The following is a 16,918-nucleotide window of genomic DNA, read 5'->3' as shown; positions in this document are numbered from 1 at the left end:
TCTTCAGTGGGCCTTAGCCGAAGCAATGCTGAAAATTCTTGCTCTCTATTTATATGTTTGGGTTTCTTTGAGTTCGTGACTCGAGTTAGACCGCGTCTACCGCCCCCTGAGAAAAGGAACAGGACGTGACTTCAACGCAGGTAATAACATCACCACAGGAAATGACATCAAGAAACCCAAACATGTAAATAGAAAGCACGAATGTTTAGAATTGCTTCGCCTGAGGCTCACTGAAGATGTTCCCTGGTAGGGTAACGAGACGTCTGGAAAAGAACCTTGCAGCTCAATGAGCAAGTCTACATCCATTCTTTCTTTCCTATCTGGCATCGTTCCCTTATAGTACACCTGACTCAAGATGTTTTTCAATTTGATAGGGACCACTAAACCTGTCTTCGAAAGGAACTCCAATCACTGGTAACAATGATAATACGTCATGCCCACTGAAAAAGGTCAGAGCGTCAGAACTTTGATCTGCCCCCTGCTTAATTCTATATTCTGCCTCCTTTGTCTGCTGCTTAGCTAACTCACCAAGACGACTAAATCTCTCCCTCAACTCTGATACGTAATTCAAGTCTGCTACGTTCTATCTTGGTGCTTTCAAATTTTCTTTAATTAATTTCAAAGTGCTTCCCACTTCATGCCCCAACATGAACACGAAGGGAGTGAACTGAGTAGATTCATTTGGCGCATCTCTTGGTAAACAATACGAATGGGAAGCCTTTATCTCAATCACTCGGGTAATACTGACTATATGTTCTTAAAATGGTCTTCAAAGTATGATGCCACCTTTCCAATGCTCCCAGAGATTCAGGATGATACATACTGGATTTAAAGTGTTGTATAGCTCAGCTATCAGTAACCTTCTTAAACAGCATAGCAGTAAAATTTGACTCTTGTTCCGACTGAATCTCTCTGGGTAGCCCATGCCGTGTGAAGAAAGCGACTAATTATCTCGCACCATTTTGCCTTGATTTTCCATAATGGATGGCCTGCAAATCTGGGAGAGTCATCCATTATTGGTTAAAGGTACTGGTACCCACATTTAGTTCTGGGGCGGGGACCGACATAAATAATTATACTGTATGTGAAATGTCCTTCAAATACGTGAATTGGAAACAGAGGTGCTGGTTTTATTACTGCCTGTGTTTTACCTACCATTTTGAATGTATGACACATACGGCAAAAGTAAACCATATCATTGTGCATTCCAGGCCAATACAAGTTTTTTAACCTTTGCCTGAGTCTTTCGTGCCTCTCGGTCACCACCGACAGTTAGTTAATGTGCTACTCGTACCACTTGTTGTCTATCTGGTGCACGTTATGGTGCACTTCGACCATTTCCCCTCTGCACTAAAACACTGTGTTCTCCATTTCCATCGTAGGATTCTGTCTTTCAGATAATAACTCACAGGAATATCCTCGGCCTCGTTGATTTGGAATACGCATCCACATATCTATCTTTTTATTATCTTCTCTCTCTGTTGCAAGTCGCTTCGCCTTTTCGGTCTGAAAACCTCTGTCTGAACCTCGGCCTGTTCAAGATTTTCCTGCACCATGACGTCAAACCCCGGGCGTCCGCTAACTAAGCTTCAAGTCCTTCATTTTCCTCTTTATGTTCTGCTTCGTGCTGTGACTTATGATTGTGAGATTTTGTTAGTACACAGTCTGGGAAAATGCAAGCATATTTTTGTTTAATTCCTCAGTTTCTTGGTCTTCCTTGGGCTTCTCCACAACAAGGGATGCTTTTTTCCTCCTTGGATCCTGCAAAATCATTCCCAAAAACAAGCGAGCTTGCTGGAACTGCCACTTTCTCAATTACATCCACTGCAACTTCCCCAGTCTTGATATGGCACTGCAACCTGATCTTACATCGGGGAAGTCTAAATTTTTGTCCATAATTCCACAAATTACCACACTCTCGGGGAACAGATCAGTCGGAGAGCAAATTTTCTCATCTCTTACTGTTAGCGACTGGTTAGATCCTGTATCTCTCAAAATTGCATCTTCTTGTCCTTCTCCGCCTGTTCCTTATGAGTAGAATTAACCCAGAGAGGCGAGTTCTTCACAGAGATTTATCTCACAAAAATGCAGCACCTGCTACTTATGTAACATAAACACCGCCTGCCACTCCTCAGCCCTTCGAATCAATGTCACATTGCACGCTGGGAAAGCCTTCTCACTGTCGACAGCCTCGTCAGTTTTGGAAGTATGTGCTAACGGACGAATTGTACCTCGTATATTCAGATCCAAATGAATTGCATCAGCGACAAAATGCACTGGACCAGGTACTGATCCTTGTAGTACATCACTGGTCACATGCCTCCAGTCCGATAAACAAATGACCACCACCGCGCTCTGTCTCCAGCAGGTAATTTGACATCAAAATGGAAAGCTCTCCCTGAATTTAAGGGTCACTAAAATGGCCAACCAGTCTACCATGTCGAACCTTGTCGAAACCCTTACTGAATTCAATTAAGACAACGACCACTGCTTTGCTTTCATCAATCTTCTTCATCACATTTTCAAAAAAGCTCAATCAAGTTAGTGAGGCACGATTTCCCACACACAGACACTCTTCAGTCCTTGCATTTCCTGCAGAAACCTCACCAGCAACTGAGTTACCATTAATGTCAGTCTTATCGGTCTACAGTTTCCTCGTATTTCCTTACTTTCCAAAATAATTGCATGACATTCTTATACTCGAATCTTTCAGCATCTCTTCTATGGCAATCGTTGACACAAATATAACAGCAAATAGCTCAGCAATCGCTTCCTTAGTTTCTCACAAAGTTCTGGGATACAACTGATCAGGTTGCAGGGATTTAATCACTTTTATGCTTTTAAAGATGCCCATCACTTCTCCTTGTAATGTCGATAGTTTTCAAGATATCATTACCTATTTCGACAAGTACTCTCACTCTTGTTTCCAACTCCACAGTGAGTATTGGGATTAAATATTCGTTTAGTATCTCACCGTTCTCCTTTAGACCACGCAGAGACAGATATGCAGATCTTTAAGGGGCCCTAATCTCCGCCCAGGTCATCTTTTGACGATAATATATTTGCAGAATGTCTTCAATGCCTTGTTATTCCAATTTCAAAATGTTATACATCATTTATCGCCCCGACTTCTACCTTGACTATACTGCTACAGCGCTTATATTCCTCTCGGGATTCACTCGATCCCAGCTCTGTTTGCGTGACATATGCCTCCTTCTTTGTGTTGAAGTAAGTAGCAATATCGCTCGGCATGGTGTTCCAGTGGTTAGCACTGCTGCCTCACAGCTCCAGGGACCCGGCATCAATTCCCAGCTTGGGCAACTGTCTGTGTGGCGTTTGAACGTTTTCCTCGTGTCTGCGTGGGTGTGCTCCGGTTTCCAACCACAGTCTAAAGATGTGCAGGTTCGGTGAATTGGCCTTGCTAAATTGCCCGTAGTGTTAGGTGAACGGGTAAAAGTAGGCGAGTGGGTCGAGGTGGGTTGCGCCTTGGAGGGTTGGTGTGGACTTGTTGGGCCGAAGGGCCTGTTTCCACACTGTAAGCAATCTAATCCTGCACTCCCTTCGCCTACCTGGCTTGCCAATCTCATAAATAGAGGCAAATTGTCTCTGTACTCTTTGAATCCAGTTTTGAAGGCATTCTACTTTCCAACCAACCATTTACCTGTGAATAGAATCTCGCAGTCACCCTTTCAATGTGCTAGCCTAACATTTTCAAAATTGGCCTTTCTCCAAGTTAGAACTTTAATGTTTACAACAGATGGATAATTCTCCATTAGTATTTTGAAATATAGTTACTACGCAACAGACTAGAAGAGTTGTATGCCCCCCCCCCTGTCCCTCTGTAAGAGGCTGTATAGGCTGAATAACCTCCACAAGCCGCTGTGTAACAGAATCTAGAGGCTCAATGACCTCCTCCTGTCCCTCTGTAACCGACTCGAGAGGCGTAATAGTCTTCTTCAGTCACTCTACAATATGCTAGAAAGGCTGAATGAAGTCCCCCTGCTCCTCTTTAACAGGTTCGAGAGTCTGAATGACCTCCCCTTGAGCCTCTGTATCAGGCTCCAGAGGCTGGACCGCCTCCTCCTGTCCCTCTGTAACCGACTCGAGAGACTGAATGACCTCCTACTGTTCGTCTGTAATAGACTCCAGAGGATGAATGGCCTCCTCTTGTCCCTCACTAACATGCCAGAGAGGCTCACACCAAGTCAATGGCCATAAGTATCATACTTTGGGTTATGTATCTTGAAATTTCCCCAGCAGAGATTTGATGCAGCTGATCTACTATTTTATCCCTGTCGCCTTTTATGGGTAGGGAGAAACATGTACAACTCTGAAGTGTTCTGGCACTACTCCCACATACAAGGAAGAAACATTAAAAAAAGATTAATGGTTTATTCCTCGACAACTCTCATCCATTCAATCGATACCGACTAAATGTTAACCTTTATTTTGATATGAAAATTGTTGGAAAGAAGTGATGGTTAACTGAACCTGTTTGTTCAGTAACCGTGCTTCAGCTCAGTCTCCATGGACTGATCTTTAAATGATAAATTGGCTCCATTCAAAGTGTTATTAAATAGTATCAGCTGGAACATCACCTACAGGACTAACAGAGGCTCAGCAGCTCCAGAAAGAAGGAGACGAGAATTCAGAACCTGAGAACATTAGATAGAAATGGTATAACAATGGATGAGAATCTGAGTGTAAAAGGTTGGAATGTTTCAACAATTGACAGGAGTTTATCCTTTTTTTAGGGTCTTATTGGTTGTCATTATCATCGCAGATAAAATACACACTGTCGCATTATTCAATATTTTTATTTTCCTAACCTGGCTATCGTTGGTGTCCCTGGTAAGTCTCACTATCCAGACATTATTTCTAAAAACCAGTTGTGACTGCAACACTGTTCTTTCATTTCACCTACACTTCCTGACACGATTAATGTTCCTGTTAAGGATCTGAATCCAGATACTCACTCTACAGTACACTACTAATTCCGTCAGCGAACTTGTTCAGTTACGGTATACCTTCTTGCTTCTGGCAGTGTTAGTCAAGTGTCTGTATGTTGATATAACTCACTTTCAGCTGTGAACCATGATTCATTGTCTCACTGCCTTTATTTGTTTAATACTGGGAGCATGAAGTTAACTGTCCTCTGTTCTGGTTACAAATTCCGGTTCCTTATTCTGATTCCTCCCATCCCTAGCCAATATCCGAAACTGAAGCAGACGACTCACAACTGTTGTGATCGTTTTCACTATGGGCTGATCTGTAAAATCATGCACTGACCATCTGTAAAATCATGCAACGGTGGCCAACCTCACAGACCAGACTTTCGCTTTTCATTTGCCTGTAACAGTCACCAGGTGCTTACGGTCCAACAAGGGTTAGAATCATTAAATGATACCTTGCTGCTATTCTGTCTGAAATCTCTCTTGACGCTGTTTCCTCCTGGATTGGAGAACTGCAGGTAAGAATGTATGTCTGAATGTTTCTTTTTTGCCAAGGGGTGTGTTTCTGGGATATCAATACATTGGAACAGTTCATTAGTAGAAGGTACTCTATCGATTATTTGGTTAGGTCTTCCAACAGTTAAGTTATTCTAAATTCCTCTTTTTTTGTATGTAATTTTATTAGTGTGTTTAAATAAAATGTGTATGCTTAAAGCTGAGTAGTTTGAGCAAGTCGCATCAGATCTGGAACTCCCACTCCGCATCTACTTTTAACATAAGAAAATGCTGGCGTCCAGACTATCCTCTTCAAACATTTTGAGGCAGTCTGGTCTGCTCCATAGCAAACTGGCCTCTGGTACATTTCTAAATCGATATTTTCAAATTCGGTTTAGGATTACGATCCCGACTATTTGGAAAGTGCAATTTGGCCCAACAAGTCCACACCACGACTCTGAAGAGGAACCCACCCTGAAACATTCCCCTACCATATTACTCTATATGTCACCCGACGAATGCGCCCAACCATACATCCCTGAACACTATGGATAATTTAGCACGGCCAGTTCACCTAAACTATACATGTTTGGATTGTGGCAGGACACTGGTGCATGCAGATGAAACACATGCAGACACGGGGAGAATATGCATGGCGAGATTGTTGGGCTCAAAGGAGGCATGTGGTATTTGTTCATATCATTTCTTCAGGGTGATGAATTTGGTTGTTTTAAATAGCCATTTGTGTTGTAATGGCTCTTCCAGTCACTTCGACTTTCTGGCGGTGTAAGAAGTGACTTCGGCAGTTTTACAAAATTTGAGATGATAACGCTTTGAATTGGCAGATAAGCTGCAGTTAGGGTTGCTTTTGCTTGTAAAAAATGATAGGTAAATACAGACGCAGGTCAGCACTAAATTTGATGGAAATGCTATCTGAATCTTTGGAAATTGTGAGAATTCAATTGCAGATGAGGGAGCTGAACATGGAAAGGAGTTGAAACAGTTTGAATTGTGATTGGAAGTACAGTCAAAAGAAAAGGAGAGTAATCAGAAAGAGGAGAGCGAAAAAGCACAGAAAGAGATAGTGTTTCAACTTCAAAAGTTCACAAATAGAGAAGAAATTCGAATTTAAGGGCGTAGATGAAGGTAGAACGTAGTGTGAATGAGTGTGAGGGTGAGATAACCGATGACAGCCAAAACCTCATGGCAATCTGGATAACTATATACAGGCATTGTCACAGTTTGATGAAAAAGAATGCCAAAGCCTTTTTAACGTAATTTCAGAATGTATCTAAACAAATGCATTCGCCAGCGACTACCGAGGTTAAGATGTTTCAAGTGAAGTTGGTAAGTAGAGCTACTAAGGTTTTTTCATCACTCTAAGATGAGGCAACTGGGGCGTCTAAGGAGGCATAGAATGCCATCTGAGATGCATTTGAGCTTAATCCAGAAGCATACAGACAGTGTTTCATGAATCGAAGAAGGGACGTTGGTTAAATGCACATTGAGTATGAAAGGATTAAAATAAGGAATTTTGATAGGTGGATAAGCGCATTAAAAATAGAGCAAACCTACGATGCACTTGGAGAGATTCTTATTTTGGAGAAGTTCAAACATTCACTTCCCGACGTCATGAGAAGTCATGTGAAAGATCAGCGAGTTAAAATGGCAAGATAAAATGCTGAAGTTGCGGATGGTTATGAATTGGTCCATAAATTGATGATTGGCTTCCGTAAGGGAAAGATATTGAGGAAAAGAAAAATCCGCAGGCGGTCAGGGAAAGTTAGATCTTATTGAGGATAATGAAGGTAGCTTACCACAGCGTAAAAACGAAACCCTTGAAGGTGAAAAGGTAGTTTTAAAAAGCTCAGGTGTTATCACTGCAATAATGTAGGTCGGAGGAAATCACAGCATTGGCGAGTTAGATAAAGCACTGGGAAGTCAGATGGAGGAAAAAAGGTTCAGCAGGAGAATTCCGTTGAAGTTATTAAGGAAGGCACAGTAGAAACTAAAAAGGTGCACCATAAACTACAACCTGGTCGGAGATTGGATGAGAAGAATGTGCCTGATCATCTGAAACCATATACCTCCGTGAGGAAGGTTACTGGCATAGGTCAGCAGTATCAGGGAAAGATGTTACAGTATTAAGAGATACGGAAGCATATAAATCTATGATGCTGAGATATAGAGTCATAGCGTCATAGAGAAGTACAGCACGGAAACAGGCCATTTTGTACAAATCGGTCATGCCAACTAGATGTCCCAACCTAACCTAGTCCCACCTGACAGCACCCGGCCTATATGCCTCCAAACCCTTCCTATTCAGATACCCATCCAGATGCCTTTTCAATCTTGCAATTGTACTAGCCTCCACCACTTTCTCTAGCAGACTATGAGGAGACACATCGTTCAGAAGGGCTGTTGGAGCGATGAGAGAGGCTCCAATATGAAAAGTGAGATTGGCATGTCTGGGGAAATCATGAAAATAAATATTCCACAACTGAGATGGAGACCTTGAGTGTGGTGTTGGTATTGCAACATTTCAGCATTTTAATTGCCAATAACATGGCCGAGACAAATACATGCACTAATCATAACTGTTTAAAGCTTTGCAAGAAATTTAAAGAGAAAAAAATCCAGTCTACTTTCAAAAAAAGGCGACTGGATGAGAAAACATAATGCCCATTCGTTGTCGAGAGTTGGTTGATGAAAGACTATGGTGTTCTGTAGCAGGAGTAAACTGGCTGAAGGAGAATCTAGTTGAATGTTTGAATGCTGAGAATCAAAGTATTATATATGCATTGCAGTTTACGAATCGACGAAGAATAAACTTTTGAAAATGAAGCCATCTTTGTGTATTGATGGTTACTTTTATTTTAAAGGGGGAGATGTGAAGATGCGGTCACTTTAAAAATATTATTTTCTCCAAAGTTTTCTTTTAAAGAGAGGTCTTAAAGGCAGCAGTGCAGAGCTGCCGCATGAACACGGATTATGTAAATAACTTAGGAATTCTTTGGGTTTTTTGTAAAGCGGTGGTAATGATGGAAGGGCAGTGGCCAGCTCTCACAGATCAAGTCATGTCGTTTTGTCTTCAGCTGCACCTCTGAGAAGCTGTGAGGAGTACCAGAATATTTGGAAGCTTCAACGCATAATCCCTAGTTCCTAGTCTCTCTGAAACCTCTCATGATATTGTTTCTGCCTGGATTGGAGAACTGCAAGTAAGATTCCGTTTTTGAATTTACCTTTTTTACCAAGGGGTATGTATATGGCGTGATACTGTATTGGAACAGTTCATTAGTAGAACGTATTGTATCTACTGTTTGGGTAAGTGTTCTAAAATATACAGTGTCCCAATTTGTCCTCTTGTTTGTTTTTATTTTGACAAGAGGGTTTAACTAGATTATGTTTTGCTTAACGTCAATTGCTTTGGCTTGTCACAACATATCTGCAACATCCAGTTCACATCTAAATTTAAAGTTAAGAAAAGCTAGAGTTGAGGCTTCCGTCCTAATATATTTTGAGGGCGTCTGGCCAGGTGGATACCTTGGAGATGAGGGACGTCTCACTGACTTCTGGTATCAAAAGGTTTGTGGAGGTGCTGAGGATGGTTTCCTGGAAATTGTACTGAGATATGCAGGGAAACGTGAGGATTTGGTGACTCAACTCTGGACAGAAGTTGAGTCTGCAATATGAACAACAAATGGAGTGGAAACGGCAGAGTGGGGAAGCTGATAAACCATGGGGTGAGTGCATGCGGAGAAAGGGATCTGCCGTAACCACCTTAGGGTTTCAAAGAATAGTTTCCCAAGCTGTAGGTAACCCAGGAGCAGAGTGTGAGGGGACCCTGATTGAACAAGGAGCTACTGTCAGAGTGGTGTCACCTCCTTCAACAGGACCTGCAGCTTCAAACCAGGGGGAGGACTGTGCTGCCAATGGCTGTTAGGGTTCCAGACTCATTCAGCTTCTATAATCCGGAGCTTTCCCGGTAGAAGTAGGTAGCATACTTCCCAGTTTGTCGACATCAATGTCACTATTCAGTAACGAAGGACATATATCGTGGGTGAGATGAAAACAATGTTTTCTACGTCAGCAGGGAGCTGCAAGATATATCCTTGTTTTCGCAGTATAGGCGGATTCCCGAAAGTATACATGGTGCTGCAGAGTACCCATGTCAATATGGAGAGGTCAGGAACAGAAGGAAACTCACTCCATTAATGTTATGATATGCCCATGCAGAGTAGAGTATGTTGGAGAATACTCACTGTCGTGGCAGCATCCACAGCCTCTTCATTCAGAAGTAGTATGTCATTCCCATCGTCTTCGCGTCTCCACGATTCCCTTTATCATTCCCTTGATAAGTGGTTCAAAACACCGCCCCCCTCGCCACTCACAACGGCCAACCATAAACATCAAAATATCATGTATGTACTGGGAGCAATGGGACCACTGTGAATGTTATAGAACAGACCAACAGGGAGACGGCGAAACACTCCACACCCCTGTTTTAAGTCTACTCCACCTTATCCTAAAACTATGATCTCTTCTTCTAGTTTGGCTAACATAAGGAGATATCCACTCCACATGTACGTTGCCAATCGCCTTTACTGAAGAACATTGAACATGACATCACATTACAGTCACTTCTGCACTCGCTGTTAAGCCGACCTGGAAAACAATCTGAAGCCCATTCAACATAAACTGTCCAATTTTCATCCATGTGTTTATCCAAAGGCCATTTAAAAGCTCTTACATTTGGCGACTCTAGTACTTTTGCAGGCTGGGCATTCGAAGCCCCGACTAATCTCTTTGTAAAGAAACTACTTCTGACATCTGTCCTATATCTCCCACCCCTCAATTTAAAGTTATGCCCCCTCGTGCTATCCATCACCAGCTGAGAAAATGTGCTCTCACGGTCCACCCTATCTAATCCTCTAATTATCTTTTATGTCTGAATTAAGTCACCTCTCAACCTTCTTCTCTCTAACGAAAACGCACTGGAGTCCGGACTCTTTTCCCCATAAGACCTTCCTTCCATACCAGGCAACATCCCAGTAAATCTCCTCTGAAAACTTTCCAAAGCATCCACATCATTCCTATCATGTGGTGACCTGAGATGCACTGCAATACTCGAAGTCCGGCCGAACCAGACTTTTGCCCACCTGTAACATGACCTCATGACACTGAAACTAAATCCCTCTACCAATGAAAGCCAATATAACGTACGCCTTCTCAACAATACCTACTAACCTGGGTGGCAACTTTCAGCAATCTATGCACGTGGACATCAAGACCTTTCTGCTCAACTACACTACCAAGCATTTTACCATTATCCCAATAATCTTTTCATGATCAAAGTGAGTCAGCTTGCAATTTACTGCACTAAACTCCATCTGCTACCTCTCAGCCCAGCTTTGCAGCTCATCTATGTCGTTCTGTAATCTGAAACAACTTTCAACACTACCCACAAATGCACCGAAAGTAATTTTATTCGGATATTTAAGAACCCATTCTTCTGCGCCCTCATTCAGGTCATTTATGAAAATGTCAAACAACATTTTCCCCGAAACGGATCCTAGCGGTAGTAAACACGGACTTTAGCATCTTCCAGACCTCAAAGAGATCTCCTCTGATTCTTAAAAACTCCAGTGAGTTTAGGCCTGAACTGCTCAATCCATCGACATAAGACAAACTTCTAATCACTGCAATCAATTCTGTGATCCTCCTCTGAAATGCCTTCATTGCAACTGCAATACTCCTGCAGTTAGGGACCCAGATCTGTCCAGAGTACAGTACTTCCATTGTGGTCTCAATAATTCCTTTGAAGATTTGCAACACTTCTTCCCTTCCTTTATAACTCATTTGTAAGTAAATGCTGAAATTGCACTTGACTTTCTCTTTGCCTGTTGTGCCCGCAGGTGATCTTTTCTGTGATATGCACAATGCCACTCACATCCCTCGACACGTAAACACTTCAAAATGTTTCTCCACAACAAGTTGGCACTGCTGCCTCACAGCGCCAGAGACCCTGGTTCAATTCCCGCCTCAGGCGACTGACTGTGTGGAGTTTGCACGTTCCCCCCTTTCTGCGTGGATTTCCTCCGGGTGCTCCGGTTTCCTCCCAAAGTCCAAAGATGTGCAGGGTCAGGTGAATTGCCATGCTAAATTGCCCGTAGTGTTAGGTAAGGGGTAAATGTAGTGGTATGGGTGGGTTTCGCTTCGGCGGGTCGGTGCGGACTTGTTGGGCCGAAGGGCCTGTTTCCACACTGTAATCTAATCTAATCTAATCTAATCTAATCTAATAACCCCATAATTATCCACGTTATACTTTATGTAATATGTTGGTCCATTCTTCGAAACTATTCATGTCCATTTGTACTTTTTATGCATTTAAATTGCATCAATCTACTTTTCTATCTGTTTTAGTATCATCTGAAAATAAGGCTGTGAGATTTTCAATCCCCTCATCCAAGTAACACAATAGATCGCAAATAATTGGGGCCTGTGGTCTGAACATGAACATCTCATATGAATAAGCCATTAATCTCCACAGAGCTCACGTCGCTCAGCTTCCACGAAATCTACTAATGTGGAGCTTAGTAAACGCAAGGAGGAGGAAATATTGACGTGAATTATATATCAAAGACAAACCTGCAATACAAATGTCGATCATGTTATAAAACAGCAAATAGACATTCATGCTTGCGGGTATAGCTGTAATAATTGACAGCTTCACGTCACACCGAAATCGTGTTAACTCAAGTGAATGCGATAGCTGTGAGATATGGAGTTTTATGACTGTCGAGGAAATGGTTTGCTTTCACAGTACGTTGAACACTGAGGTAGAGATTACGAAGTATTCGAATTGATGTTGTGTGATAAGAAGGGCTAATTGAAAACCCTGCTGAAAAGGAGCTTTTGGGAATAGTGATCACAGTAAATTGGATTTTATAAGACGTCTGAATACAAAACAGTTTTTTTTTTAAATTGTGGTTATAAACCTGACTCATGCAAGGCATGAAAGTATGAGGAGGAAATTGTCTTCAGTGAATTGGACAAGTGTATGGGAACGATTTAGTGCAAGGCAAGGAATGGCCGTTGTTTAAATAAACACTGTAACATGTACAATATACATATATACCCACTATAATGCAAACAGCAAAAAGGTAAGGTGGTTCAACGATGGTTATGCAAATAGGTTAAAGATTGCATGAGATCAAAGCAATCAGCGTCAAAAATGCAACGTATTTTGTTAAACTATGGATTCAGCGAAATTTGGGACCAGGAAAGTAGGACCAATGAACGTAAAAGGAAATCCAAAAGAACAAGAGCACAAACTAACAAGAAACATAAGGACGACCAAACGCGTCTATACTGAAAGGGAAGTGAAGGCAACGTTCGGTGTGGAATGGTGACTATCCGGACACGAACATTTTCTTGCACAGAAATGGGAAATTTCAGAGAAATTAAACAATTACTTTCTTGTCTACCTTCACAGAGTAAAGAATATTTGATGGAGAAAATCAATCTGCGTTTTATCGTGATTAAATGCATTAGAGGTGATTGCAGTAAAGCTTCGGTGTGTCAAGATTAAGAAAATTGAGAGTTTGTTATGTGAGCGTTTATCATCTGTTTGGTTTGGACGAAGGAGCATCAGGGACAGATGATGGACTGTGAAGCTGTTCAACAGATTGATAAAAAAAAACGCAAGCAGGGATTGCAGGCTTTGTCTGGTATAAAGTTGACCTGGTTATCAGGTACAGATGAGTTTTATCACAGGCTGCTCTCCGGGACAAGGGAGGAAGGATCCTCGGTCAAATGGTTAATTCGAATCTGTCCTCGTGGGAGTCGGAGATGCCAGAGGACTGGAGAACAGTTGCTGTTGTCGCGCTTTACAAGGTAGAGAGGTAGAGACGGAACTGCGAATTATACACCGGTGCAAATTGGATCAGTATTAGGGAAACGTTTGGAGAAGACAGAGGAGGAGAAAATTGATTGACATGTATCGAGGCAATGTCGGATCAGAGGTTGTCAGCATGGCTTTAACAGACAAAATTAACTTAATGTCACACAAGACCAGGCTATAGTTAAATAGATTATTTGTAAACATTCGCTTTTCGAGCTTTGCTCCTTCATCATCCTTTTTTTTGAGGTGGCCTTTTTAACGTTTATCAGCAAATCCTTTGACAAAGCCTCACATGGGAAACTGACAAGGGAAGTAAAATCTCATTGCATCAAATGCAGCTTGGAATGTTGTAACGAAAATTGTCTTAGTGGCAGGAGACAGAGGGCGGGGTAGAAGGTTTTTTTTGGTTTCACTGAAGGCCAGTGTATCCTGGTGTACCACAGGGATCAGTGCTGCATTCCTTATTATATGTGATATTCACAAATGATGGAGATGCAAAAGTTATCGAGGGCTTGGAGAGTGTGATAGGTAAGCTTGTGTTTGAACAAAGATTGGCCGGTTGGTTGTCAGTGAGGAGGAAGATCTTATGTTATAGACAGATATAGATGGAATTGTAACATGACAGATCAATGGCAGATGGAATGAAACCCTGATAAATACGAGATAATGCACCTTGGTAGAAGGAACCAGACAGGGGTGTAATCTATGAATGGCAGCACACCAGGAAGCTCAGACGGTGCTTCTCCACAGATGCCTGAATGCTCCTGGAAAGTGTAATGTGTCAGTTAAGAAGGCACACGGAAGTGCAGGCTGAGCCGTTATTCATCGAAACAGAAGTTATCGATGTTATACAAGATGGCATGGTGGCTCAGTGGTTACCACTGCGGTCTCACAGCGCCAGAGAGCCGTGTTCAATTCCCGCCTCGGCAACTGTCTGTGTGGAGTTTGCATATTCTCTCCGTTTGTGCATTGTTTTCCTCCGGCTGCTCCAGTTTCCTCCCACAGTCCAAAGATGTGCAGGTTAGGTGAATTTGCCATGCTAAATTGCCCATAGTGTTAGGTGCATGAGTCAGTGGTGAATGCAGGGGAATGGGTCTGGGTGGGTTGCTCTTTGGAGGGTCGGTGTGGACTTGCTGGGCCGAAGGTCTGTTTCCACACTGTAGACAATCTAAAGATCTTGTATCTTCAAAAGATGGAATGCTTTGTGCAGTCCTGATCACCACTTTACAGCAAGGATCTGATTACACTGGAGGATTTGCATAGCATATTCACCAGGCCTTTCCCTCGGATGGAGCATATCAGCTGCGAAGAGAGGTTGGATCAGTGAAGGCAGAGAGGCACAAGTTTCACAAGTATAAGATTAGAGGGGCAAAGACAAGTTGGATGGAGAGCAGTTGTTGTTGGAATCAAAGGACCAAGAAGAATCAAACACAAGTTTAAAGAGAAGGGTTTGAAGTTGAGATAAGGTATCAGGATTGTAAATGCATTGTTTTGGAGAAATTATTGGGACTGAAATTAAGCTTCATAGATAAATTCAGCATAGATTTATGAACTGGAAATTATATTCGAGAAATTGACTGAAACATACATTATGAAAAAGCAATACCTGCAATATGTTTGGATTTTCAGAAAAGTTTTTGATGAAGTCCCAGGGCTGTTGTGCAAAATTAAAACTTATGGAACTGAGGTTAATGATTGGACATAGTTTTATAATTGGAGAGTTGACAGGAAACAGTGAGTCGTTTTTGAACTTGACTTTGTTATCAGGTGTATTTTACCGGATAATTGCAATAAAATCCACAGATTTGAACACTTTAAGAAAATGAATAAAATCAAAGACACACTTGCAGAGATTCTATCAGTCCAAAGGCAGTTTATTACCATCGACGATGCTTTAGCCCCCATGCCTATACAGAAGTTTCATCGCCATCCACATCGGACCCCAGCAACATGGAAGTTACTGATTCTCAGGCGCCATCTTTGCCAGTCGGACAATAATTCTCCATCACTTCTTCGTGGCACTCATTACCAGACCCTCCAATGTCAGAGTCAAGTCTCTCACTGCTGGGTTCATCTCATCGAAGTTGCCAGGGTATCTTCCCAAAATTTTCTATTTTACCAACAGCTTCGGATCCAAACAAAAAAGAAATCTCATATCCTCAGGCATTATCTTTTGCTGCTGGGCCTACCTCGCCCATGTCCCCTCTGCAGACATAGCTGCTGCTGATTCAAGGTGCTGTTCTTGGTCCAGAAAAGTAAGTAGGTACTCACTCTCCTCCGCACTTGGCTGAGCTCGAGGTCCCCTATCCTGGGCCCGGCTTGAGACCTCTCGTTGTCCGCGCCTTGAGTCAGCTCAATTTGCTGTCTATGCTGTACAAGCAGCTCGGTAAGTAAGTTACAAAAGAAATGGAGGCGTTAAAACTAGAAAAAGGAAAACTTCCCACCAGACAAGCCATGGCACATGAGCCCTTGCACCGGAAGCACCAGAACAAAAGAATCGTTTTATTGGATTCAAAGGCTTGAAGGTGTCTCACATGAATTGGGGCTTGGAACCCAGCTTATCCCAGTACATTTTCAAAGATTCAGCTAAGGAAATCAATCACAATATTCCCAACGCTGCTGATGGCACGAAGCGAAGTTGGATTTTGAATGTCTGAGGAGGATGTAAAAACGCTCCAAGATGATTGAGACTATAGAGTGAATAGGCAAAGACGTGGCAAATAACATGCAATATTTGTATTTGTGACGCTTTGCACTTTAGTTGGAAAAACAGAATGACAGCCTACCATCTGAAAAGCGATTGTTTGATAAGAAAACGAAATGAATAAAGGGTTTTCTGCTCCTTTTTTTGTTTCATTATGCGCAGACCTCCGGCTTCCAAGCACAGCAGTGAGTTCTGATGCCAGAAGTCAATTTTGGGACTTGCATTGGCACACTGACTAATGTCATAAACCCACCAAGTGGGTGGCTGTAATATTGAAAAGGATGTGGATCTCCTTGCTCACCAGCCACTGAAAACAATATTGCAGGAGCAGACAGCAGTTAGGAATTAAAATGGTCCATTAGCCTTCATTTCAAGGGAGTTTGAGGGCAAGAGTAAGGCTGTCTTACTGCAGCTCTACAGGACCTTGCTGAGACTATATTTCGAGCACTCTGCAGTATTGTGTGCAGGTTTTGTCTCCTTAACTAACGAAGAACAAACTTGACATTGAGGGAGTGCCGCGAAGAACGCCCAGATTGATCGTGGGGATGACAGATTGTTGTGGTAACAGAGTTTAGATCGACTGGGACTGTATTCCTTTGGGTTCAAAAAGAAGAGCGGAGATCGATTGGAAGCAGCAATGATAATTCCCGTGGCTGCGACGTCTAAAGCAAGGGGGCACCGTATTAGGTGCAGATAGGCCAAACTGAATTGAGATGAGAATAAACGTCGAACTCAGACACTGGTGAACCTGGGGAATTGTCTACCACATAAATCTGTGGAAGCCAATGTACTGCATATAAATAACGATTTCTCGACACGAGAGCGATGGGAGAGATCTGGAGTACATTGTGAAGATAAAACATC

Source organism: Chiloscyllium plagiosum, chromosome 8 (assembly GCF_004010195.1).
Source record: "Chiloscyllium plagiosum isolate BGI_BamShark_2017 chromosome 8, ASM401019v2, whole genome shotgun sequence".
NCBI lineage: Eukaryota > Metazoa > Chordata > Chondrichthyes > Orectolobiformes > Hemiscylliidae > Chiloscyllium > Chiloscyllium plagiosum.
The sequence above is the reverse complement of the archived record's forward strand: the minus strand, read 5'-3'. Positions refer to the sequence as shown.